The 25,325-nt window shown below is 45.6% G+C and overlaps 1 long non-coding RNA gene across 1 annotated transcript in view; it reads right to left on the bottom strand.

The window, feature by feature from the left end:
• Nucleotides 1-18,933: 18,933 nt before the first annotated feature.
• LOC102556012 (uncharacterized) overlaps nucleotides 18,934-25,325 on the bottom strand; it is a 38,531-nt gene continuing 32,139 nt past the window's right edge. The window contains exon 4 of the long non-coding RNA XR_010052712.1: nucleotides 18,934-19,818. This is a non-coding gene — a long non-coding RNA (uncharacterized LOC102556012). The remainder of the gene's footprint in view (nucleotides 19,819-25,325) is intronic.

The following is a 25,325-nucleotide window of genomic DNA, read 5'->3' as shown; positions in this document are numbered from 1 at the left end:
AGTCACTCTACAGACCAGGCTGGCCTCAAACTCAGAGATCCCTCCCTGCCCCTGCCTCTTGAGTGCTGGGATTAAAGGCATGAACCACCACCCCCTGGAAGCACTCATCTTAACACAAATCCCAGATTTTTTTTTTTTAAAGATTGTTTTATTTCATGTGTTTGAGGCCTTTGCATGTACACCATGCATATGCAGGTGCCCATAGGGGTCAGAAGCCGGCATCGGATTCCTGGAACTGGAGCTAAGAAGAACGGTTTGAGTTACAGTGTAGGTGCTGGGAAAGGAGCCCGAGTCCTCTGCAAGAACAACGGGTTCTCTTAACCCCCCGGAGCTATCGCTCCATCTCTCCAGGCTTTCTGCTCCCCAACACCTTTATACCAGGGCAAGCCTGGGAAACAAACACACATCATTCATGCACCTACAAAAGCTACCAGAACACCTCTCATCTACAAGGTTACTGTAAACTGGGGGGTGGCGGGGGTGGGGGTGGAGACTTAACTGAGCTGAGTCTCGGGTCCTTGCTCTAAGGAGGATAGGCCAAGTAGATTATCTTGAGATACTTGGCTTGCGATTAAGAAAAGAGACCATTAAGGGGCTGGGGATTTAGCTCAGTGGTAGAGCGCTTGCCTAGGAAGCGCAAGGCCCTGGGTTCGGTCCCCAGCTCCGGAAAAAAGAACCAAAAAAAAAAAAAAAAAAAAAGAAAAGAGACCATTTGCAAAATGCTGTGGGAGTTAGGATGCCACCTGGCAGGATTTCACCTGTTCTATTCGTCCTCAGTTTCCTTAGTTATAATAGCAGAATGTAGCTCACTTGACCTCCTTCCTGCTCTCTTCTGCAAAGCCTTTGTTAGCCCCTTCTGCCCCTCAAAGAGGCCTCAGGGAAACTTGTCTATGTGCACTGCCTAGGATGCTGGTCTCCATACCTGTGCAGATTTACCTCCCCTCATATAGTTTCTGAAAATCCCAGCAGCTGCGGGAGCCTGTGCCCTCCCTGTCCCCTACCCTCACCTCTTTGGGCGTCCCTGTTGCTGGCATTCCCAGCCACGCTGTAGCTTTCTTTTTGCTGCTATCTGAGTTGGAATGTGGATTTTCGTTTCACAAGGGAGTCCTTGGGAGAAAGTAGAGTTGACTGAAAAAGGAAAATTTCTGGAAACCCAGAAATTTTGAGATCTGAAATCCATTAGCCCAGGCTTAACCCTACTTAATAAACATGTGATTTGGAACAAGTTACCCAATCCAGGCTTGGTTTCCTCATCTATAGAAGGGGCATAAGAAAAATGTCTAAATGCTGTGGGAAAAGAGACAACCACATTGTACTTGCAAACAAGGTGGGTGGTTTACTTTTTCTCCCCAGACCTCTGGGTTTTTTGTCTGTAATAACCAGAGGATGTGGGCGCACACATTTCTGCTTGGAAACCAAAATGTCTACTTGTAGATCCTAAGCATCTCCTACCCACAGCATTTGGGAGACTGAAGCAGGAGACAGGGGGACTTTGAAGTCAACCTGGGTTTCGTAACAAGAACCCCTCTCAAATCATCACACCTACTCACACTCATTCACACATAAACACACATAAATACACACATATACACAGAAGCATTCACCCACACACACACAAAGATACACTCATAAAGACAACACACACACACACACATAAATACTCTTCCAAACACTCACACACAAGCACTCACACAGACACACAGACACAAACATACACAAGCACTCAAACACATACACAAACACAGACATCCCCCCCCAACACACACACACACAAAGACACACAGAGACATTCACACACAGAGACTCACATGGACATCAGAGGACAATTTTTCCTTTCACTGTGTGGGTCCAAAGATGGTCATGAGGCTTGGTGGCACGTGCCTTTATTCCCTGAACAGCCTTGAAGGAGCCAGTCTGGATTTTCTCATTATTTTTCTGCTTCTCAGAAAGGGTCTGTGCCAAAGATCTGTCCTCTCTACTTTGCCTTAGAACAGAAACATCCAAAGAGACCAGCCCCCAAAATGTCATTTCTTCAACCAACAAAACAAGGTCCTCTGAACACATCTACAGGGGAGTGTCTGCCCCTGCTTCTTATATCCATGCTTCTAGGCCTGGCACTGTACACAGCCATCTTGTTGGGTGTGCTCGATTGCTTCAGAGCAGAGACCACCAGCATGCTTCCTTTCACCTCTTAGGTAAACGTGTCACCAACAAAGTCAATGACAATTCCACCTGGGACTTTTAACACACACTTACACTTCTCTCTTTCACATACACACATACACTCACACATATGCCCTTTCTCACGCATGCACATACAGTCACACACACACACACAAACACACACACACAAACACACATGTTCACATGTTCACTTGCCTGTTTAAAATGATGTATTTGGCCTGAGGTCAAGTAAGGGCTTTTTGTTAGTCTGAAGTCATTTTCAGGACTGGGGGAGGCCATTTCCACCTCTGACTTCCTCTCTAAAGGTTAATAAAAATGTCAGTGATGGACCAAATCCAGGGGTCGCTGGCAGCCCTTACAGCATCACCGATAAAGCCCAGCCACACCCTTTTCTCACACCAGGTGCCAACACTGCAACCTTCAGAGGAAAACTTTTCTCATGAACCGGAGCTAGCAGGAAAATCCAGAAAGGCTGGGGGTGGATCCAAAGCTCTGACTTGCTATCTTTTCCAGCAATGAGTCACTCACTCATCCAGCATATATAAACATAAGGCAGTAGATGAGTCACTCGCCCATCCAGCATATATAAACATGAGGCAGTGGGTTTTTTTCTCCCTGAACTAGGAGACAACTCACATAACAGATTCATCATTTTAAAGTTTACAAGTCAGTGTTTTGAATATGTCAGTCCGCATACCACACCGCCACACTCATGTTCTTGAGCCCTTCCATCATCAGAAGGAGGCCAGTACCCAACCTCCCATCTCTCCCTGGTACCGTCCTCCCCCAGTCTCTGGCAATCAGTACTCTCCTTTCTGTCATTATAATGCTGGTGTTTGGAAAATTGTATGAAAATGCAATCAGAAAATATGTGCTCTTTTATATGTGGCTTATTTAGCATAGTGTTTCAAAAGTTTGTTCGTGTCTGTGGTATCTGACAGCACCATCTTATTTCTTATTTCCAAAAAAAAAAAAAAAAAAGCCCACTGTATCTACACACACCTTTTATTTATCCATTCATCAGCTGATGGACGTTTGGGTTGTTTCTACTTAATAGCTTTCATGGATTCTGCCTAGATGTATATGCATGTATGAGTGTTCCAGTGGTTTTGATTCTCTTGGACATTGTCTTTGTGCTGTGAAGAGACACCATGACCAAGGCAATCTTTTTTTTTTTTAAGATTTATTTATTATATATGAGACACTATAGCTGTCTTCAGACACACCAGAAGAGGGCATCGGATCTCATTATAGACGGTTACCATGTGGTCGCTGGGAATTGAACTCAGGATCTCTGGAAGAGCAGTCAATACTCTTAACCATTGAGCCATCTCTCCAGCCCCTGGCATGGACTTTTTTTTTTTTTCGGAGCTGGGGATCGAACCCAGGGCCTTGCACTTGCTAGGCAAGCGCTCTACCACTGAGCCAAATCCCCAACCCTTGGCATGGACTTTTGAAACTTCTTTCTTTTTTTTTTTTTTTTTGGTTCTCTTTTTTTTTTTCTGGAGCTGGGGACCGAACCCAGGGCCTTGTGCTTCCTAGGTAAGCGCTCTACCACTGAGCTAAATCCCCAGCCCCAACTTTTGAAACTTCAAAACTCACCCTGAATGACATATTCCTCTAACTAGACCACACCTCCTAATCCTTTCCAAACAGTTCCACCACGGGGCACAAAACATTTAAATACATGAACCTACAGGGTTGTTCTCATTCAAACCAACACAGACATACACCATGAGAAAAACTTCTGGGCTACATGGTAGAGTTAACTGAGAACCTGCCAGGCTGTTTTCATCTCTCCCCCTGCTGCTATGCTAGGAGGATACAGTAAAGCAGTGGGCCAGACAGGCCTGGTCACTACCTGCTAGAGTCTGGAACTCAGCACAGTGGGAAGCATAAAACAGACAAATGCAAAAGTAGGTGTCAGTGTAGTTGCAGAAATGCCAGAATGGGGAAGTGTAGGCTGCACTGAATCTGTCCTGTAAGAAGACCTATCTGAGGGCATGGTGGTGTCCTAGTTTGCTTTCTATTGCTGTGATAAAGATCATGAAGAAGAGGGACTTGGGGAAGAGAGGGTTTATTTCATCTGACAGCTTACAGTCCACTGGAAGGGAAGTTAGGGCAGGTGCTCAAGGCAGGAACCCAGACAGGAACTGAAGCAGAGGCCACAGAGGAACATTGCTTGTTGGTTTGCTCTGTTCGCTTTCTTATACAATGCAGGACCACTGCCCAGAAGTAATACTGCCCACATCAATCACTAATCAAGAACATGCCCCACAGGCTTGTCTTTCACTGATCAGATAGAAGCATTTTCTCAGTTGAGGTTTCCTTCTCACAGAAGACCCTCAAGCACAGAGAGCAGAAACGCAGATCTCCTGGGACAGTCAGCCCCAAGGCTAGCTGCCACAACAAACAGAACCACTCCCAACCAACCAACATGGAGGAGTTCAGATTTGGTGGTTTTCAGAAAGTCCCCACCATTTGAGGGCATAGAAACTCTACCCAGGGGCTCTGGGTATCCTTTGAGTAATTTATGGAAACGTTTAGAAATGGAAATACAAGTTAGAAAATGGGGGATAAGGCATGAGAGTGATTATTATATTCTGTTTTATTTGGGATGCTGGGGATTGAACCCAGGACTCTATGAAGGCTAGGCACATGCTGTGCTCTACCACTGAGCTACACCCCATACAAAGGTGTCATTGAAGAGCCTCTCATGCTGACTTGCTCTGGGTCACTCATTGTGAAGAATCCCAGGCCACACCCCTCTTTAAGGTCAAAGAGGACCGATTCCTCTCCTGGCCCACTCACCTGCAGCCTGAGACCCGTACCGATGTCGTCAGCTGTTCTCAGCCTTCATCCTAAAAGCACCTCCCTTCCATCATATAAAGCAGGATGCATTGGTCTAGCTCTCACTGGGTAGATAGAGGGTCACTGTGAAAATGTTAGCTATCCTCCAGTAACATGGAACTTTAGCCTTAGAGGGTTAAAGTTACTTTTTTTTTTTTCTTTTCAAGACAGGGTCTCACTATGTAGCTCTGGCTGTCCTGGAACTATGTACACCAGGCTAGCCTTAAACTCATAGAGATCCACCTGCCTCTGCCTTCTGAGTGCGAGGATGAAAGGCGTACACCATTATACTTGGCATGGTGAGTTTAGTTTTTATTTTGTTTGCACTTAAAGTTTCTAACTTAAAATTGGTCTTTAAGAGGGGCCAACTACTATGATAGAATGACAAGAAAGGAAATGGTATGTGGCCTCTTGCACCTTTTCCCAAACTTCACCCTTGGTGTGAGAAATGGCCAATAAACTGAGGGGCCTATCACATAGATGATAGCAGGTATCGAACAGGATCTTTGATTGATTGCTTCTGGCTGATGTAAGATCCCTGGGGTCACAGGTTAGGAGTTCCTCCGAGGTTTCTGGAAAGATAGGACTCCTTTCTCACCACGATCAGCAATTCCTCCCGATCAGCTGTGGCGTCATTGGCTGTTTTTTTTTTTTTTTTTTTCCCATTACCTTCCCTTCTTTAGTGGGTCACAGTGGGAGCATTTTAGAAATTCACAGGGACCTTTAGCTATTACCACCTCACACCCACGCATTCTGGCTCAGACAAGAGAGGGGCTAGTTTGGGCTTTGGATGGGAGAGACAGGACATCTGAGTCCTCCTGTAACAGTTAGGAAAGTACTCAAGAGTTGTCCTGTGGTGTTTGTATATCTTTCTATGATGTTCTGAGCCTTAAAATCAAACTCCACACTTTGTTTCTTGACCAGCTCTGGTGGGAATGCAACCATCACAGAAACAGAGGGAGCATCGATCTCATCTTGTGAAGAAGTTATAGTCATCTGTTTGGAGTCCCCATCCTTCTCCCCCTCCACACCCACAGCAGCTCCTTAGTCTTCTGGACTTACAGTGCTCACATTTGAAGTGACTCTGAGTACAGTCACAGGACCTCTGGCTGTTCTCCTCTATCTTCTGTGTGGCCCTGTTGCATGTGCCCCGGACTACTGGCTGCCCGACCCTACCTGCTCTTAGGGATTGGAGGTCAACAACATAGACTTGGGGAGTGGGTGAGAAATGCTATAGCAAGCTCATCTGAACACTGATGCAAGCTCCTTTAATACCCTCCACCCATGCCCCATTGGTCCCAAGAAAGCATCTCTTCTAAACAGCAGTTCCTGATTGGCTGGCATTGTCTGCACCAGCAATCCTTGGTCTCTCAGGCAGTCCTCAATTAGGTCCTCCTGTAGAAGATGCTTTTGTGGCTGTAGCCCGAGGTGTTTATGAAGAGGTGGCCCCAACATTCCTGCTACACAGCCTGACCTGGAACTCCTATTGAAAGACTTAACATTGTGCATCTCTGTGAGTTCAAGGCCAGCCTGGTCTACAGAGCAAGTTCCAGGAGAGGCAGAGCTACACGAGAAATCTTATCTCAGAAAACAAACAAATAAACACATTTCATTATAAACTTTTTCTTACAATCCAGCTGAGTGTGAGTGCCAGATTGAATTCCCCAGAGTTGTGACACAGTTACACCGTGCATCACTCCTCACACAATACTGCCATTCCTGCTGTGAGAGAAGACATCCATAGTCTCTCCCCGGGATGCTGAATGGACTTTTATAATTGCCTCTGCTAATAGAAATCAGCACAACTATGATCTACAGCTGCTGAAACCAGGTGAGGCGGTTTTATGGCTGGGCCACAGCGATGCTCCCATGAGGGTATTTTGAGGTCCTGTATATATAACACCTCATGGAACTCTTAAAATATCCTCTAAAGCAGGTACAGGATGAACTCCATCACACAGATGAAGCAGCAGCTTTGGACTTCGGTCCAATGGGTGCCCCCTTTCCTGCCTCGCTCAGTCTTAGCCCACACCCAAAGGCAGAGACACTAGTATTTGTTTGTGACTTCCCAGAGTGACATGTTGTCACTCGGCCACAGCACAACTGCCACAGCATGACACTGACACCAGTTCAAAGATACCCTCTAATCCATAAACTGCAGTCACGTGTCACAGTCCGCCGACACTCCAGCTGGGATCCAGATCTGCATCCTGCGTCTAGCTGTAGTTGCCATTGGTCTCTTTTGGTTAGAACAGCCCCTCAGGCCCTGCTCATCTTTTATGACCTTGACATTCTGCAGAGCACGGGGATGTGCCCCAGTTTGAATTCATCTGATAGCTTCCTCGTGGTTTTTGTATTTTTGGCAGGGAAGCTACAGAAGCTATAGTCGGTCTTGTGGATGTGTCATGCTCTGAGGCTTGTGACATCTATTAGGCTCATTACTGGTAGTTGCTGGAGGACTTTCAACCAAGGACTTGGGGTTGTATAATGAAAAAGAAAGCTACAACTGCTGGGAAGTCTGTTAGATTGTTACACTGTTGCACTGCTTGACTTAGACTGTTAGACTGTTACAGTGTTGCACTGTTTGACTTAGACTGTTAGACTGTTACAGTGTTGCACTGTTTGACTTAGACTGTTAGACTGTTACACTGTTGCACTGTTTGACTTAGACAGACTGTTACAATGTTGCACTGTTTGACTTAGACTGTTAGACTGTTACAATATTGCACTGTTTGACTTAGACTGTTAGACTGTTACAATGTTGCACTGTTTGACTTAGACTGTTAGACTGTTGCACTGTTACTGGGGGGGCTATTACTGTTCACCTCAACAAATCCTTTAAGGATATGGAGAGCGGTCCAGTTTGACAGAGGACAGAGGACAGTGTGTAAGGGGAGCCGCCGCTGCCACCCTTAAAGACTGGGTGTGTAACCTTCTCCCAGGAGTGGTTGAAAGGAATTCTTCAGTAAGCCACTCAGAGATGAGGGGAGACCTCACATAGCGTTCTCAGGTAGAGGAGAGACTAAGGAGCTGGGTGCTGGGTAAGAGAGGATGAAACTGGCAGGATACAGAAACAAGTCAAAGGGAAACAGTAGCTCAGAGGGCAATAGGAGGCAGCAGAGGCAGCTACAGGGGCAGAAAGACTGGGAGATCCAGGCCAGCCTGCAACTGACTCATAAACAAAATTACACAAAAGCAAAATGTTGAGGGGAGCACAAAACTGAGCAGCTCAGAATTCTTTTGTTAAAAGTTGTGATAGAGCTGGTTGTGGTTAATCCCAGCACTCAGGAAACAGAAGCAGACAGATCTCTGTGAATTCGAGGTCTGGTCTAAAGATAGATTTCCCAGGAGGATCCTGGCCCGCAGCAGCTCTCTGCTCCCAAACCCCGTGGGAGAGAGACCTCACCGCCTGATCAGGTGGGCACTCCTGAGGCTGCAGAGCGGAGGAGACCACCAACACTGCCCACCCCTGCCCACATCCCTGGCCCAAGAGGCAACTATATAAGGCCTCTGGGTTCCCGTAGGGGAGGGCCCAGGAGCGGCAGGACCCCTGCGCCTGAGACACCGCCGGAACCTGAAGGAAACAGACCGGATAAACAGTTCTCTGCACCCAAATCCCGTGGGAGGGAGAGCTAGGCCTTCAGAGAGGCGGACACGCCTGGGAAGCCAGAGGAGACTGCACTCTGTGCACATCCAGACACCAGAGGAGAACACCGAGCGCCATCTGGGACCCTGGTGCACGGAGGCTCCCGGAGAGAGCGGCGCAGATCTTCCCGGTTGCTGCCGCCGCGGAGAGGACTTGGGCAGTACCCCACAAGCGGGCTTGAGCCTTGGAACCGCAGGTAGGACCAACTTTTCCCCTGTGGGAAACCTGCCTGGTGAACTCAGGACACACAGAGGCAAAATTCCTCTAGGACCGGGCACTTCCTGTGTTTACCGGAAGTCCCACACCCGCGGATCCCGGCCCGCAGCAGCTCTCTGCTCCCAAACCCCGTGGGAGAGAGACCTCACCGCCTGATCAGGTGCGCACTCCTGAGGCTGCAGAGCGGAGGAGACCACCAACACTGCTCACCCCTACCCACATCCCTGGCCCAAGAGGCAACTGTATAAGGCCTCTGGGTTCCCGTAGGGGAGGGCCCAGGAGCGGCAGGACCCTTGCGCCCGAGACACCGCCGGAACCTGAAGGAAACAGACCGGATAAACAGTTCTCTGCACCCAAATCCCGTGGGAGGGAGAGCTAAACCTTCAGAGAGGCGGACACGCCTGGGAAACCAGAAGAGACTGCACTCTGTGCACATCCAGACGCCAGAGGAAAACACCAAACGTCATCTGGAACCCTGGTGCACGGAGGCTCCCGGAAAGAGCGGCGCAGATCTTCCCGGTTGCTGCCGCCGCGGAGAGGACTTAGGCAGCACCCCACGAGCAAACTTGAGCCTTGGAACCACAGGTAGGACCAACTTTTCCCCTGCAAGAAACCTGCCTGGTGAACTCAAGACACAGGCCCACAGGAACAGCTGAAGACCTGTAGAGAGGAAAAACTACACGCCCGAAAGCAGAGCACTCTGTCCCCATAACTGACTGAAAAAGAGGAAAACAGGTCTACAGCACTCCTGACACACAGGCTTATAGGACAGTCTAGCCACGGTCAGAAATAGCAGAACAAAGTAACACTAGAGATAATCTGATGGCGAGAGGCAAGCGCAGGAACCCAAGCAACAGAAACCAAGACTACATGGCATCATCGGAGCCCAATTCTCCCACCAAAGCAAACACGGAATATCCAAACACACCAGAAAAGCAAGATCTAGTTTCAAAATCATATTTGATCATGATGCTGGAGGACTTCAAGAAAGACATAAAGAACTCCCTTAGAGAACAAGTAGAAGCCTACAGAGAGGAATCGCAAAAATCCCTGAAAGAATTCCAGGAAAACACAATCAAACAGTTGAAGGAATTAAAAATGGAAATAGAAGCAATCAAGAAAGAACACATGGAAACAACCCTGGACATAGAAAATCAAAAGAAAAGACAAGGAGCTGTAGATACAAGCTTCACCAACAGAATACAAGAGATGGAAGAGAGAATCTCGGGAGCAGAAGATTCCATAGAAATCATTGACTCAACCGTCAAAGATAATGTAAAGCGGAAAAAGCTACTGGTCCAAAACATACAGGAAATCCAGGACTCAATGAGAAGATCAAACCTAAGGATAATAGGTATAGAAGAGAGTGAAGACTCCCAGCTCAAAGGACCAGTAAATATCTTCAACAAAATCATAGAAGAAAACTTCCCTAACCTAAAAAAAGAGATACCCATAGGCATACAAGAAGCCTACAGAACTCCAAATAGATTGGACCAGAAAAGAAACACCTCCCGTCACATAATTGTCAAAACACCAAACGCACAAAATAAAGAAAGAATATTAAAAGCAGTAAGGGAAAAAGGTCAAGTAACATATAAAGGCAGACCTATCAGAATCACACCAGACTTTTCGCCAGAAACTATGAAAGCCAGAAGATCCTGGACAGATGTCATACAGACCCTAAGAGAACACAAATGCCAGCCCAGGTTACTGTATCCTGCAAAACTCTCAATTAACATAGATGGAGAAACCAAGATATTCCATGACAAAACCAAATTTACACAATATCTTTCTACAAATCCAGCACTACAAAGGATAATAAAGGGTAAAGCCCAACATAAGGAGGCAAGCTATACCCTAGAAGAAGCAAGAAACTAATCGTCTTGGCAACAAAACAAAGAGAATGAAAGCACACAAACATAACCTCACATCCAAATATGAATATAACAGGAAGCAATAATCACTATTCCTTAATATCTTTCAACATCAATGGCCTCAACTCCCCAATAAAAAGACATAGATTAACAAACTGGATACGCAATGAGGACCCTGCATTCTGCTGCCTACAGGAAACACACCTCAGAGACAAAGACAGACACTACCTCAGAGTGAAAGGCTGGAAAACAACTTTCCAAGCAAATGGTCAGAAGAAGCAAGCTGGAGTAGCCATTCTAATATCAAATAAAATCAATTTTCAATTAAAAGTCATCAAAAAAGATAAGGAAGGACACTTCATATTCATCAAAGGAAAAATCCACCAAGATGAACTCTCAATCCTCATCTTCGATTGGTTTATATACAAGTGTGCAATTTCTAGGCTTGAAAGTAAAATGATGCTATCTGGTGCTGGATAGAGGAGCCTTATTTTTTATTATGGCAGCTTGCTATTTTTGTAACATGGTGATTTGGTTGAACACAATAAAGTACAGTAGTAACTGAAAAAAAAAAAAAGATAGATTTCCCAGACCAGGTCAGGACTTCATAGAGAAATATTGTCCCAAAAAACCAATAATAATAATAATAATAATAATAATAATAATAATAATAATAACAACAACAAAAACAACAACAACAAAAACAACAACAATGATAATTACAAGATCGCTATACTGATGGAAACGGAAATGCTATTAAAAGAAATTAAAGAACATCAAATGAACAGACAGCCATTCAGAGTCTACCCATACTAAGCACTCAATGCTGTTAAAAATGGCAACTTTCTTTTTTGGCAACTCCTGACAGTTGTAGCCGCACATTTAGCTCTCCCTCTCCCTGCCCGCCCTCTGCCTCAAAAGCACAGTATCAAGACTGCACTCCAGAGGCAGAGGCAGGTGGATCTATCTAAGGGCAGCCTACTCTACAGAGTGAGCTTCCTGTCAACGAGGGCTACACAGAGAGATCCTGTCTCAAACAAACAAAAACCAACCAACCGAAACAAAAACCCCAAAACCAACAAATAAAAAGTTGTAGTAAAATACTAGGACTAATGGCGCATGTCCGAAATTCCAGCACTCAGAATGAGGTAGGAGCTCAACATGAGTTCCAAGCCAGCTTGGGGCTGTCTCAGACAAATAAACAAATACATATAACTGTGGTTTAAAACAATATAGCTCAGCATTTATTATTTTAGTCATTCATAAGTGCACAATCCATGGCCATTAAATACGTCTGCCATGTTTTGTAATCATTATGTTTATGAATACCTAAGACCCTTTATTGTCCCCTAACAAAGATTCCATACCCATCAGAGGGCCCCACATCTGTCTCTGGTGTCTGCTGACCCCTCCTTATCCTGCTTTCTGCCTCTCTGAGCTGATAACTTGAAACAGTTTGCCTCACCACACCGATAGTCAAGAGCAGAGAAGTAGCTCGGTGTTTCCAGGGCTCAGCCTGTCTCTACATTTCCACAGTCCAGGACCCAAATCCAGGGACTGGTGGTGGCCATAATGGGTGGGTCTTCCCATTTTAATTAATGTAACCAGGAACAATCCTGACAGGCTTGCTATACACAGGCTTGCTATACACAGGCTTGCTATACACAGGCCTACTCAATCTGTTGCCCTGAGACTCGCTGCCCAGGTGATTCAAGATTGTGTCAAGTTGCTAATTAAAATTAGCCATCCCAGCTGCTACGGACGTCAGAGAACAGATGTCCAAGTCCTTGATGTGAATTCTCTTAGGTCTACCCGTGGACCTGGTAGCTCTCCAGTTGCCTTGTGTGTGTGGGAGGTGTGTGTGGGAGGTGTGTTTGGGGGTGGTTCTGCTTTGGGGTTTTTATTTGTTTTTACTTTAAATATTTATTTTATTTTTATTTATGTGTCTGTGTGAACGTAGGCCCTGTGTGTACAGGTCGCTCAGAGTCGAGATAGAGCATCAAATCCCCTGAGCTGCTGCTGGGAACCAAACTCGGGTTCTTTGCTTTTGTGTCTTGTATTTAATCAGGCTGAGCCACTGCCAGGCAAGTTCCTTCTCATCCTTCGCCAATGCCTTCCACAGGAGGATTCCCCTCTGGGGTCTCTATTTCTGCTGGAGCCCTGCTGCCACTCTAGATCGAACACTTCATACAGGCCTCGCAATACGTGAACCAAGTGGCTGCTGCACCCAGACCTCAGCCCCAGGCAGCTTTAGATGTTCTGAGGGCAACCTTCTCAATTTCCAGAAGAGAAAAGAGTAAGACTCTAAGAGGTTAAACATCCTGTGGAAAGACACGGCTGTGTACAGAGCAGTCTGAAATTCAAACTCCCAGTCCTCACACCAATGCTATTCTTCCTGGGTTCTACACCTTTTATTTCCATAACATGCCTCCCTTTGCTCAGCTATGCAGACTTTGTTTGGGAAACATGCAGGCCGGCTGCATAAAGACCTTATTTTCCTCATTCTTTCAAAAGTATTTTAGAGTTACTCAGCTGTACGCTCCTGTAGGCCGACAGTACTATTTCGTGGTCTTGAACGTGGAGGGGAAGGCATCAGTTGTGATGGGATGACATGTCCCAAGCCCCGCTGCTGAAGTTGTGTGGCTTATTTTAGAAAGTTTTCCATCAGTTGCTTCCTCAGAGAGAAGTGTTGTTTCCTGGATTCCTTAGATGATTTTTAAATTTCTGTTTAAGGGTTAGTACACAGACGAGTCTACGTGATCTCAGCACAGCCAGGCTTGGGGGGGAGGGTGGGGTGAATGTGGTATTAGCAGCCTGTGAAGGAGCCTGCTTCATAAATATTTACCCAGCTCCCTGTCATAGTAGCCTGGGACAGATCTACAGTCTGCTGCAGCTGGCCTTCTGTCTTGATGTTAACATGAATTCAGCTGCTTGCTTTTTTGTTTGTTTTGTTTTTCCAAACTGGGTTTCTCTTTATAGCTCTGGCTATGCTAGAACTCACTTTGAAGACCAGGCCGGCCTTGAACTCACAGAGATCTATCTGCCTCTGCTTCCCCAGTGGGGACTAAAGGCATGTGCCACCACTGCCCACCTGTCTTTTTTTTTTTTTTTCTTTTTTTTGGAGCTGGGGACCGAACCCAGGGCCTTGTGCTTGCTAGGCAAGCGCTCTACCACTGAGCTAAATCCCCAAGCCCCCCACCTGCCTTTTTATTTCCTACCATATTTTCTCTTTTCCTAAGTCTGCTCCTTCAAAGACACAGCCACTCCCCAGCCCACCCCTACTCAAGTGCCTGTAGTCACTTTAGATGCACACATTGGTTTGCAGGACTTCTTGTTATTTTCCCATGTATGTCTGGTACACGCAGATGGGCCATCCCTAGAAGCAGCCTGGCAGACCCTGGCAGAATATTTCCTCCTCTTCCTCCTCCTCCTCCTCCTCCTCATCATCATCATCATAATTATCGTTATCATTGTTATTTAGAATGTTATATTTATTGATTGATTGATGATGTACATGTGTGTGTGGGCACATGTGTGGCATGGTACTTGTGTGGAGATCAAAGGTCATCTTGCAAGAATTAGTTCTCTTTTTCTAACATGTGGGTCTGGGGATTGAATTTAGATCTTCTGGTTTAAAGCAAGTTTAGTTTAGTTAGTGTGTATGTATGTATGTGTGTTCATCACAGTGTGGGTATGTGTGTATGAGTGTGCTTGTGTGTCTGTACTCACCAGGGTATGTGTATGTGCATGTGTGTGTACATGTGCTCACCATGATGTGTGTGTACATGTGTGCAGCCTCACCATGATGTGTGTGTATGTGTGTATGCATATGTGTACACATGAACTCACCATGGCTGCTTCGACTGCTGGTGTGTGTATGTGAACAGCCATCAGGCTCAGCTTCAAGCACTTTTACCCACTGAGCTGTGAGGATCCGCTTTCTGGCTGGGGCAAAGCATCTGGCAAGTTACACTGGCTGTGATGGAAGGCTCAGTTGTTGCTGCATGGACTCTACAGGACCGTCTGAGTCTCCTCATGGCGCACAACAGGCTTACCTCAGCAGGTGATCCCACAGACCATGGAGGAGGTCACACTGAGGATGGCAGCCTTAGAGTTTCACAGGCTGTCTGATTTAGGGTTTTACTGCTGTGAACAGACACCATGACCAAGGCAACTCTTATAAAGGAGATTTAATTGGAGCTGGTTTTTCAGGTTCATCAGCTAGTATCATCAAGGCAGGAGCATGGCAGCATCCAGGCAGGCCTGGAGCAGGAGGAGCTGAGAGTTTACATCTTCTTCTGAAGGCTGCTGGGAGAAGACTGTCTTCCAATTAGCTAGGAAAAGAGTCTCAAAGCCCATGCCCACAGTGACACACTTCCTCCAACAGGGCCATACCTACTCCAACAAGGCCACACCTCCAATAGTGACACTCCCTGAGCTAAGCATATTCAAACCACCACAATCACTTCTTGGCCCCCAAAGACTTGCTCAAACACGAGTCGATGGGAGCCATTTATAGCCATAGCAAAATGCAGAAATAAATTTAGTACAGATTCAAAAATTCCATAGACTATCACAGTCCGAATAATGCTAAAAATCCAAAGTTCAAAGTCTCTTGTGAGATCCATGCAATCTCCTAACTGTAATTCACCTATAAAATCAAAATCAAAAAGCAGATCACGTGCCTCCAACGTCACAGAATGTACATTAACATTCCAAAACGACATAGTGAGGAAATCCTGAACAACAGTAAGACTAAAAGCCAGCTAGGCAAACTCCCAACTGCGTCTCCATGTCTGATATCCAACCCCTTTCTGCTTTATTCACAGAAGCACAATTCTCTTTGGCTGGTTCTACTTCCTGTTAGCGGCTTTCCTCAGCAGGTATCCCATGGCTCTAGCATCTCTAACATTTTTGGGTCTCCAAGGCAATTCCAATTTTGTATCTTCTTGTTTCAATGCCTAGGATCTACATGTGATCTCCTGGGTTCCTCCAAAGGGTGGTGTCACTTCTCCAACTCTGCCCTCTGTAGTGCTCTAGGCTCTGGTTGACTCCATTCCACTGCTGCTGCTGTTCTTGGTGATCATCCCATGGTATTGGCATCTACAGTACACTGGAGTCTTCAACTGCAACTAGGCTTCACCAATAACCTCTTATAGCTTCCCTTCACGGTGCCAAGCCTCAACATCTTTGCATGACCCCTTCAGTCCTGGGCTGTCAACTGCAAATGAGGCTGCACCTTCACCAAGGGCCTTCCCTGACTTCTCACAGTGCCAAGCCTCAGCTGCTCTTCATGATCCTTTCATGCCTTCAAAACCAGTACTACCTAGGTGACTCATATATTACAAAGTCCAGCTGCAGCACGAGGTACAACCTTGGCTGTCTCTGAACATAGTTTCTTTGTGCTCTCAGAAAACACTCCCCAGAAGATTTCACCTCAGTGATGCTGGTCTCTTCTTAATCACCACTAACTTCTTAGCTCCAGCTAACCAGCATCATCAATTTTCCCACTAGTCTCCTACTACTCTTGATTCTAAAGCCAGAGCCACATGGCCAAAGTTGCCAAGTTGTACTCTTACCGGGGCTGGAACATGGCCCCCTGTTCTATTACATTATTACCAGTTTTCTGTTTTCCAGTGGTTTCCTTCACTGCCTAAGCTTAGCTGTCCTGGAACTTACTCTGTAGATTGAACTCAGAGATCTACATGGCTCAGTCACCTGAATGCTGTGGTTAAAGACGTTTTCTCTACTTAGAACTTGCTCTGTTCCAAACTAGACTTGAACTCAGGGATCTGCTTGCCTCTGTCTCTTGGAATTAAAGGCATGTACTACCATGCCCGGACCTAAGCTTTTCATGGTCACTATTCCTCATGATCCAGATCAAAAGTCTGTGTCTTCCAGCCTCAAGATCTGGATCACAAGTCTTCCATCTATTTCTGGTTTGTAGTTCAATCCAGATTAAAAGTCCAAACTTTTCATTCCCCTTACAACAGCAAATGCATAAACAATAAACTTAGCTGGGTGGGATCTTGCCCCAAAGTCACCATTCCCTTAATATGTTTCTTTTCTCGAACACAGGATTCAGCTCTGTATCACTTCCTGGTGCCTCTTTATGAGGTGAACATACATTCTGTATTTACTCTTTTTTTTTTTTTTTGGTTCTTTTTCTTTTTCCGGAGCTGGGGACCGAACCCAGGGCCTTGCGCTTCCTAGGCAAGCGCTCTACCACTGAGCTAAATCCCCAGCCCCTGTATTTACTCTTTTTAAGCTTGCTGTGCTTCATCAAAACATTCTTTATGAAACTAAACCACAGTACAGAGTTTAAATTGGATTGTTTTGCAACCTTCTTTGTCAACGCAATTAATCTGAATCTCTTCACTTTAGTCTCAGGCAGACTCTTCAGACGAGGGCAAAAAGCAGCCACATTCTTCTCCAAAATATCACAAAAACAGTCTGTAGGCTACACACACTAACATTCTTCTCCTCTGGGCCAGGTCTGCACAGTTCAAATCGCCCTCAGCACTAATCTCTTCCATATTCCTCGGATGGTTCATTAAGCCCCACTTAAAGCATTCCATGGCTTTCCAAATTCAAAGTCCCCAAATCTACATTCCTCCAAACAAAAGCCTGGTCAGGTCTATCACAGCGATACCCCTGTCCCTGGTATTAACTTCTGCCTTAGTTAGGGTTTTCCTGCTTTGAACAGACGCCATGACTAAGACAACTCTTATAAGGAGATTTAATTGGGGCTGGTTTACAGGTTCAGAGGTTCAGTCCATTATCATCAAGGTGGGAGCGTGGCAGCGTCCAGGCAGGCATGGTGCAGGAGGAGCTGAGAGTTCTACATCTTGATCTGAAGGCCTCCAGGAGAAGACTGTCTTCCAGTCAGCTAGGAAAAGGGGCTCAAAGCACACACCCACAGTGACACACTTCTTCCAACATTGCTTTCCCTGCACTCTCAGATCTCAGGCAGGTATTTCTTCTGAGTGTAATCTCATGCTAAGACTGTGCAGCACCCAGCATCCAAGAAAGCCCTGGTGGATCTTGCTAGCATCATGCTCTCACACTGTCGCTTCTGTGCTAACCTGGGAGGTGGTGTGTTATGACTGGCTGTTGCAGAAGGGGAAAGGGGAAATTCTGAGGCTGCCACCCTCATCACAACCTCCAGTCTATGGGGTCATCTGCCCTCAGAGGAGTCTGTTGTTGTATTGTGAGGAGACTTGAATAGCCTCATGGAGGACTCCAGGTTGTAGCAAGCAAGCCTCCCCTGCCATAGCCAGAGTAACTTGTCAAGTATGTGAGGACATCTTTCGGCCCCAGCCTAGAAGAGGGTCTGGAGTCCCTGATACCCTGTTACAATTGCCCGATATTCTTGAGCCAGAACTGTTCAATGGAGCCACCCCCAAACGCCAGACTTGTGTGAGATGACAAACTCTTACTCTTCTTGTAAAATGAAGTTTTCAGAGTCTTTTGCTATACATCAATAGGTAGGTAAGTAAAGCCCTGGGCACCATGCAGACAACTTTACTGAAGTTACACAGATGTGGCCAAGTTTCTCAGGCCATCTCAGTCATGGGTACAAAAAAAGAACACAGTAATGTACAGATCTCATTGGCTCTTGATGCTAACACCAAAGCAAGCAAGATCTTCCCGGAACGTGCTTGTGAGATGACATCATAACCTAGCAGTCACTTTACCTTCCTTCCCTCCTTCCTTCCTACCTTCCTTCCTTTCTTTCTTTCCTTCTTTCTTTCTTTCTTTCTTTCTTTCTTTTCTTCCTTCCTTCCTTTCTAAATATTTATTTATTTCATGTCTCTGAGTACATTGTAGCTGTCTTCAGACACACCAGAAGAGGGCATCAGATCCCATTACAGATGGTTGTGAGCTACCATGTGGTTGCCGGGAATTGAACTCAGGACCCCTGGAAGAATAGTCAGTGCTCTTAACCGCTGAGCCATCTCTCCAGTCTCCACTTTAAATTTCTAATGTAAGAGTTGACAAGTTTTGTTTTGTTTTGTTTTGTTTTTCTGGAAAGGACTAAATAACATATATTTTAGCTGTTGAAGGCCCCATGGTTTGTCTTATAAAATATGATGTGGTGAGGGGGTACCTGCAGACCCCTGCCAAGGGGAACCCCTGAGTAATTTCACCATGCAGCAGAGCTGATATAAGTAGGTTTATTGGGGGAAGGGAGAAGAAGGAGGACCTGGAGAAGGGGTAGAGACAGATGGGTAGACATGTAGACAGGCAGACAAATGAGAGAGAGAGAGAGAGAGAGAGAGAGAGAGAGAGAGAGAGAGAGGTAAGCAGTCATATTCCACACATGGCACATCTGGCCCCTGTGGCAGGTGATGATGTAGGCTGTTACTAGGTCCCTGGAGGCACCTAGTGGAATCTGTAAGTAACCAGTTTGTCAGTTCTTCAGCCTTGAGGATGCCGTGCAAAAGCAGGTATAGATAACATGCACATGAGTGGGCATGGCTGTATTCCAATATAACTTTGTTTATAAATCAGGAAGCAGGCTTCATTTGGCCCATGGCGTGAGTTATGGTTTGCCAGTTTCAGCTCTATTGAAAAAACAAAACAAACCGAGGGAGGTGAGGAGGAGAACAGACAAAGCGTTGACAGCCATTGAAAAGTTGGGGATTGGGCCAACCCAAAAAGTGGTGGTTCGTGCCCACTTCTCTCTGTTATTTCCCTCACACCCTTCACTTCTGCATACAAATGCTTTCATTTCAAGCTGGTGTTTAATCAGAATGAGCCTCCCAGAAGCTGAGGAACGCAGCAGACCTCTGCAGTCTTGTTGAGGTCTTAGTATTTCCCAGGAGGCTCACAGATGAATTTCCTTTCGGAGTCTTACACCCTGGTAAACAGTTTTCCAAAAATGGAGATTGTAGTGCTCAGGGATGGAGCTCACCGCCCTCAGGGAAGCAGTGTTGTTCTCTTATTTCTCTGTGGGAAATCGGAATGTCCCGGGGTGGACCAGAAATTCACCAGAAGCTCTGTGAAGCGCTGGGAGCTCAGGAAGTTGGACTCTAGTCAGAACATCTGGGAGTTTAAAGAAGAAAATAAAGTTAAGTTATTCATCAGACTCCATACATTCTCTCAAAAGCAGATACTGTAATTACACAGAGACGAGACAATGGACCATGTTGTCAGCAGAAAGGAATCACATGCACCTCAACTGAAACTGTGCTGAGTTCTTACCTAATTTTGGATCATGGGTGGCAGATCTTTTATTTTAAGAAAGGAATCGGTCTCCTCGCTCCCCACGAGGTTTTTCACAGTGCCCGTGGAAGCAGGTCTTTATCACCTGGTCCCCAGCAGGATCTGTGCACTTTGTCCTCCAACAGGGTCAGCCCCATGCCTCTGTGCCTACTTGGCAGGATCTCACTCCGGAAACTGCATAAACTCTACTCACCACTGACTCCAGCCTCAGCTAGGAAGCCTCAGAAGTTCTTTTGTTTTGTTTTGGTTTTGGTTTGCTTTGCGTATTCTAACACTACCTGCCATTGTCCTGTTAACTGTGAATGGCCTTGTCAGTGACCTAGGGTAATTAAATTAATGCTACAGCCAGAAAGACCACCCCAGTGGGCTGGAGAGATGGCTCAGTGGTTAAAAGGACCTGCTGCTCTATCAGAGGAGCTGGGCTCACTTCCCAGCGCCACATGGCATCTTATAACCATCTGTTAATTCCAGTTCCAGGGGACCTGTTGCCCTCTTCTGGCCTCCAAGGGCACCAGGCACACATGTGGCACACAGACGACGTGCAGGCAGAACACCCGTACACACAAAGTGAAATGAATGCAAAAAGATGTTACTTCAATTTTTAAAAAAAGACTGTCCCCGCTTTTCCGTGGCTTGGCATGTTAAGAACTGTTTTTGTTCATGTCCTAACACAGGACAGGTGCACATGTTGTGTGTGCCGGAGGTCAAGCTCCTTCCCTTCATGGCTCCAGTGTCGTGGAGTCTTTGTCATTTTACTGCCTTTATATGTTATTTATTATTATTATTAGTGTGTGTGCGTGTATGCAGTGCACACCTATGAAGGTCAGAGGACTTTGGGGACCTGGGTTCTTTCTTGCCACTTTGTACTCAAGGGATGAAGCGTCGGTCCTTGGGGTCACATGGCAATGACCTTTACACACTGGTGAGCCTCGTTACCAGCCCGGTGTCTGTCGTTTTAGCTGACAGATGAAGAAAGACAGCCTCAGGAAGTCACACTCACTCACTCTGTGTAAACTGCATCTGTGAGAGTCCCCTGAGTTGTGGTTTGATAACGGTCCTCTATTCGCTGGAAGCAGTCCATTGCGAGGACAGTCTTCTTATTCTTGCTCTTCACAATGGGCACTGTACTGTTTTCAGTTTGGAGTATTATCAATAAAAAAAATGATTGTGAACACGTCTTTTGGTTCACTATTTCTATTGAGTAGAATTGCTGGGTCTTAAGATATCAACAACATCGGGCTGGAGAGATGGCTCAGCGGTTAAGAGCACTGACTGCGAGGTTGGGGATTTAGCTCAGTGGTAGAGCACTTGCCTAGCAAGCGCAAGGCCCTGGGTTCGGTCCCCAGCTCCGAAAAAAAGAAAAAGGAAAAAAAAAAAAAAGAGCACTGACTGCTCTTCCAGAGGTCCTGAGTTCAATTCCCAGCAACCACATGGTGGCTCACAACCATCTGTAATTGGATCTGATGTCTCTTCTGGTGTGGTCTGAAGACAGCTACAGTGTAGTTATATATAATAAACAAACAAATCTTAAAAAAAAGATATCAACAACATCAACAAATACTGCCGAATAGTTTTCCAAAGTGATCGTAGGCATTGACCTGCCTTCCTACCCCCAAGTATTTCATGAGACTTTCACCTGCTCCAAATACTTGCCAGCACTTGGTATTGTCCGTCCTTTAGCAATTCTGGGTATAGGTGAGGTGATGTTTTTGTGGTTTGGTTTGCGGATTCCTGATTGCTGAAGCTACTGAGCACTTTTGTATACACTGCCCACTACATCATTCTGTCTCAAGAACTTCCGGTCTGAGTCATAGCTTCTGTTCTTTAGTGCGGGTAGTCTTTTTCTGAGTGATTTGAAGAAAGTGTCGGTACGTTTGCCTTATGTTAAGTATTTTGACGCAGCTGTATTCTTACTTCCTGTAGATTTCCTTTTCCTTCTCTTAAAAGTAGTTTTGATTAGCAGAAGAAGTTTCACATTTTAATGAACTCTGTAGTTTTCTTCAATCTTTAATGGCTAGGAATTTTTGTGTAGTGACTCTTCCAAGATCATAAAGATTTTTCGTGTTATCTTTTAGAAGTCTTATTCTTTTACCTTTTACTCTTAGGTCTGTGATTGATCTGGACATGGTTTTTGCATTCGGAGTCGTATAGGGAACAAGGGAATACTCAGGAATCAGGGTCATGTGTTGAAAGGACTATGTTTCTTCCTAATGTGACACAGGACCTCGGTTTTAAGTCAGGAGATTACCTACTGTTGGTCGATCTAGGGACACCTTATTTATTTATGTTTTCACTGACATCACATGTTTTCAATTGTGGTAGTTTAAAAACTGGTAATTTAATTGGGTGTGGTGGCATACACATAATGTTAGCATTTCTCCTAGGCTCTGCCCAACAGTTACCTAGCAACAGCCAGGTAAGTGCCTGGCTTGCTATAAAAGGACTGTTTGGCCTCTCTCATCTGCTCTCTGACCCTCCCCCTCTCTCTGGCCTCTGTCTCCCTCCTCTCCCCTTCTTTCTCCGTGTGTTCCTGGCCCCGCCTTTCCCCTTCTTTCTCTCCTTCTCTGTCCCCTCTTTCTCTGCCTCTACTCCCTTCTCAAACCCCCTTCTCGAGGGGAGAGGAGAGGAGAGGAGAGGAGAGGAGAGGAGAGAGAGAGAGAGAGAGAGAGAGAGAGAGAGAGAGAGGTTAAACAGTCTTTTTATAGCAAGCCAGGCTCCTACCTGGCTGTTGCTATGTAACTGTTGGGCAGAGCCTAGAAGAAATGCTAACACACATAATCCTAGGATTCCTGAGAGTCTGGGGCTAGAAGATTAAGAGTTATGGGCTAGCCTGGGCTATATAGTAAGATTCCTGTTGATCATACTGCAGGGATGGTATCACACCTAGGAGTCTATGGACAGACACAAATTAGACTCAGTGGGCTGTTTTTTTTTAAAAAGGATCTGAAGATATGGGTGGGGAGATGGGAAATGGGTCTGGGAGAGTTAAGGGGGGAGTTAAGGGGGTAGACATGATCAAAACACATTGTCTAAAGTTCTCAGAGAATTAATAAAAATCTTCCTTAAAAAGGGACTGGTGGCTTTCCCTGCCGTTTCACAATGCTGCAAAGGGAGGTAAGGCTCCTCGGGTCTGGAAGCCATGTCCATTCCTCCAGCATACTTCAGTCTGAGAATACTGCATTGAAAGTCAAACTGACGAACCGTTGTATGACTGTTACCCTGTGGGAAATGAGCTGTAAAAACATGGACCAAGTAGGTATGGTGGCTCATGCTGAGGCAGGAGCATGATGAGTAGGAGGCTAGCCTAAGATCAATACCAAAACTCAATCAAAAACAGTAAGATAGGTTGTTAAGGGTGAGAGAGAAGTGAGTCACAGCACAAAGAAAGGGTTTCAGGCAAGGAAAGTTCCGGGTTGTTTGGTTTTGTTGTTGGTTTTCTTTTGTGTTTGTTTTTTGTGTGTGTTGCTATATTAGTTGTTTTGACAGAGTCTCCTATAGTTCAGGCTGGCCTCAAACTTGACACGTAGCCAAGGCTGGCCTTGAACTCCTGACCTACCTCTCAAGTGCTGAGGTTATAGGTGTACACGACCACACCAGCCTCCAAACTATTCTGCATGGTATTATGATGGTGGGCACTTGCCACCAAGCCTGATGACCTGAGTCCCTGGGACCCATGTGGAGGAAGGAGAGACAGGCTCCTGGAAGTTCTCTTCTGATCCCTCTGATCTCCACACTGGAGCTGTGGCACACACACACACACACACACACACACACACACACACACACTAAATAAATCCAACATAAACTGTGGACATTAGCCCTAGGTTGTATGTTGGAGGCTCACTAGTAGTCATTAATGAACGCCCTATTTGGTGGAGAATGTGGGTAAGGGAGAAGCTGTGCTTGCTGGGCCAGGGGCACATGGGAATTCTCTGTGTTATCTACTCAATTTTATTATAAACCTCAAACTGCTGTTTAAAGATGAAGTCTGTCCCCTACACCCAAGGCTCAGGGAACACTGTGGAAGAGGAGGGTGAAAGACTGCTGGGGTCCAAGGATCGGGGGTTTCTGGGAGTCTATGCCTCTTGCAAGTGGGGCTCAGAGGAGCTCCACCCATGAAGTCTCACCAACATGGTTGCCTAAGCATGATTTGAACAAGAAGGACACTGATGGACATGCTATGGAAGTCAGGGAGCTCACAAGGCTTCAACCTAAACAAAGAACTACAGGCAACCAAAAGAATGCTGAAAATTGGAGAAATAGTCTTCCCCAGGGACGAGTGCACCAATTGGCGATCCAATACCAAATAGTCAGCCCTGAAAATAGACATTGTACAGTAACAGTATACAGCCGAGCACCTTGTATTTATAGATTTAAGAAACACCCCCACACACACATGCACTAACGCACATAGACCACCACTACCACTACCACTACCACCACCATGAACAAGAACAAACTAAGGGAAAAGAGACCATCAATTTGAAAGAGAATAAGAGGATAAATGGGCAGGACTGAAGGGAGGAACAGGAAGGGGGAAATGATGTAATTATATTATCTCAAAAAGTAAAAGTTATAATTATAAAAAATAAATAAAAATCAGGTTGCTTGCATATTTTTGATAATTAAAGTCAACAATAACATTATTATTATTATTATTATTATTATTATTATTATTATTATTATTCACCTTGGATAGTTGTCTGGTGTCCAGGTCATTAAAAGCATATATACTACCACCTTAGAATTATGCCCTAGAATTCCATCCACGACAGCAGACATGGAACTGGCCCAGATTCTGCTTGTGTTTCTATGAGTTTTAGTTTAGCGTGGACACTGAGACACAGCACGCGCTCCGTAGCCATGCTCTCTACCCAAAGCCACTTCTTGTTTCGTTGTAACCTGCAAAGCCAATGTCACATAGACATAGACAATGTCACAATCCATCAGACCCTGCCACCACCGCCGGCCTCATGTTTTGAATGATACAGTTCACATCTTTTGCTCTTGTAATGTTTCCATCTAGGTTTTATTTAATTTCTGCTGCCAAACGCCAAGACCTGCTTTTTAGACTGAACTAATTTTCTTACAAAGCGGTGGCCCATAGGACCATGGTTCAGTCACTGAACTCAGATGACCCGCCTCCAGTACAGCTGAGCTCTGATTGGCTGAATTTGAGGGCGATCCTCAGACTGTCGATAACGCCCGATTATGAGCAGGCAAAACACTGCCAGCTGCTTGGTAGTGATCAGACTGCTCCTGCTTTCTGTTTTACGCAGACCCTGATTATGTTTGGGTAGATGTCTGCAGTGTTTGTTTCAATGGCT

The sequence above is a fragment of the Rattus norvegicus genome, chromosome 6 (assembly GCF_036323735.1).
Source record: "Rattus norvegicus strain BN/NHsdMcwi chromosome 6, GRCr8, whole genome shotgun sequence".
Classification (NCBI taxonomy): Eukaryota; Metazoa; Chordata; class Mammalia; order Rodentia; family Muridae; genus Rattus; species Rattus norvegicus.
Note: the sequence above shows the minus strand (reverse complement) of the source record. Positions and strands in the feature narration are given on the sequence as shown.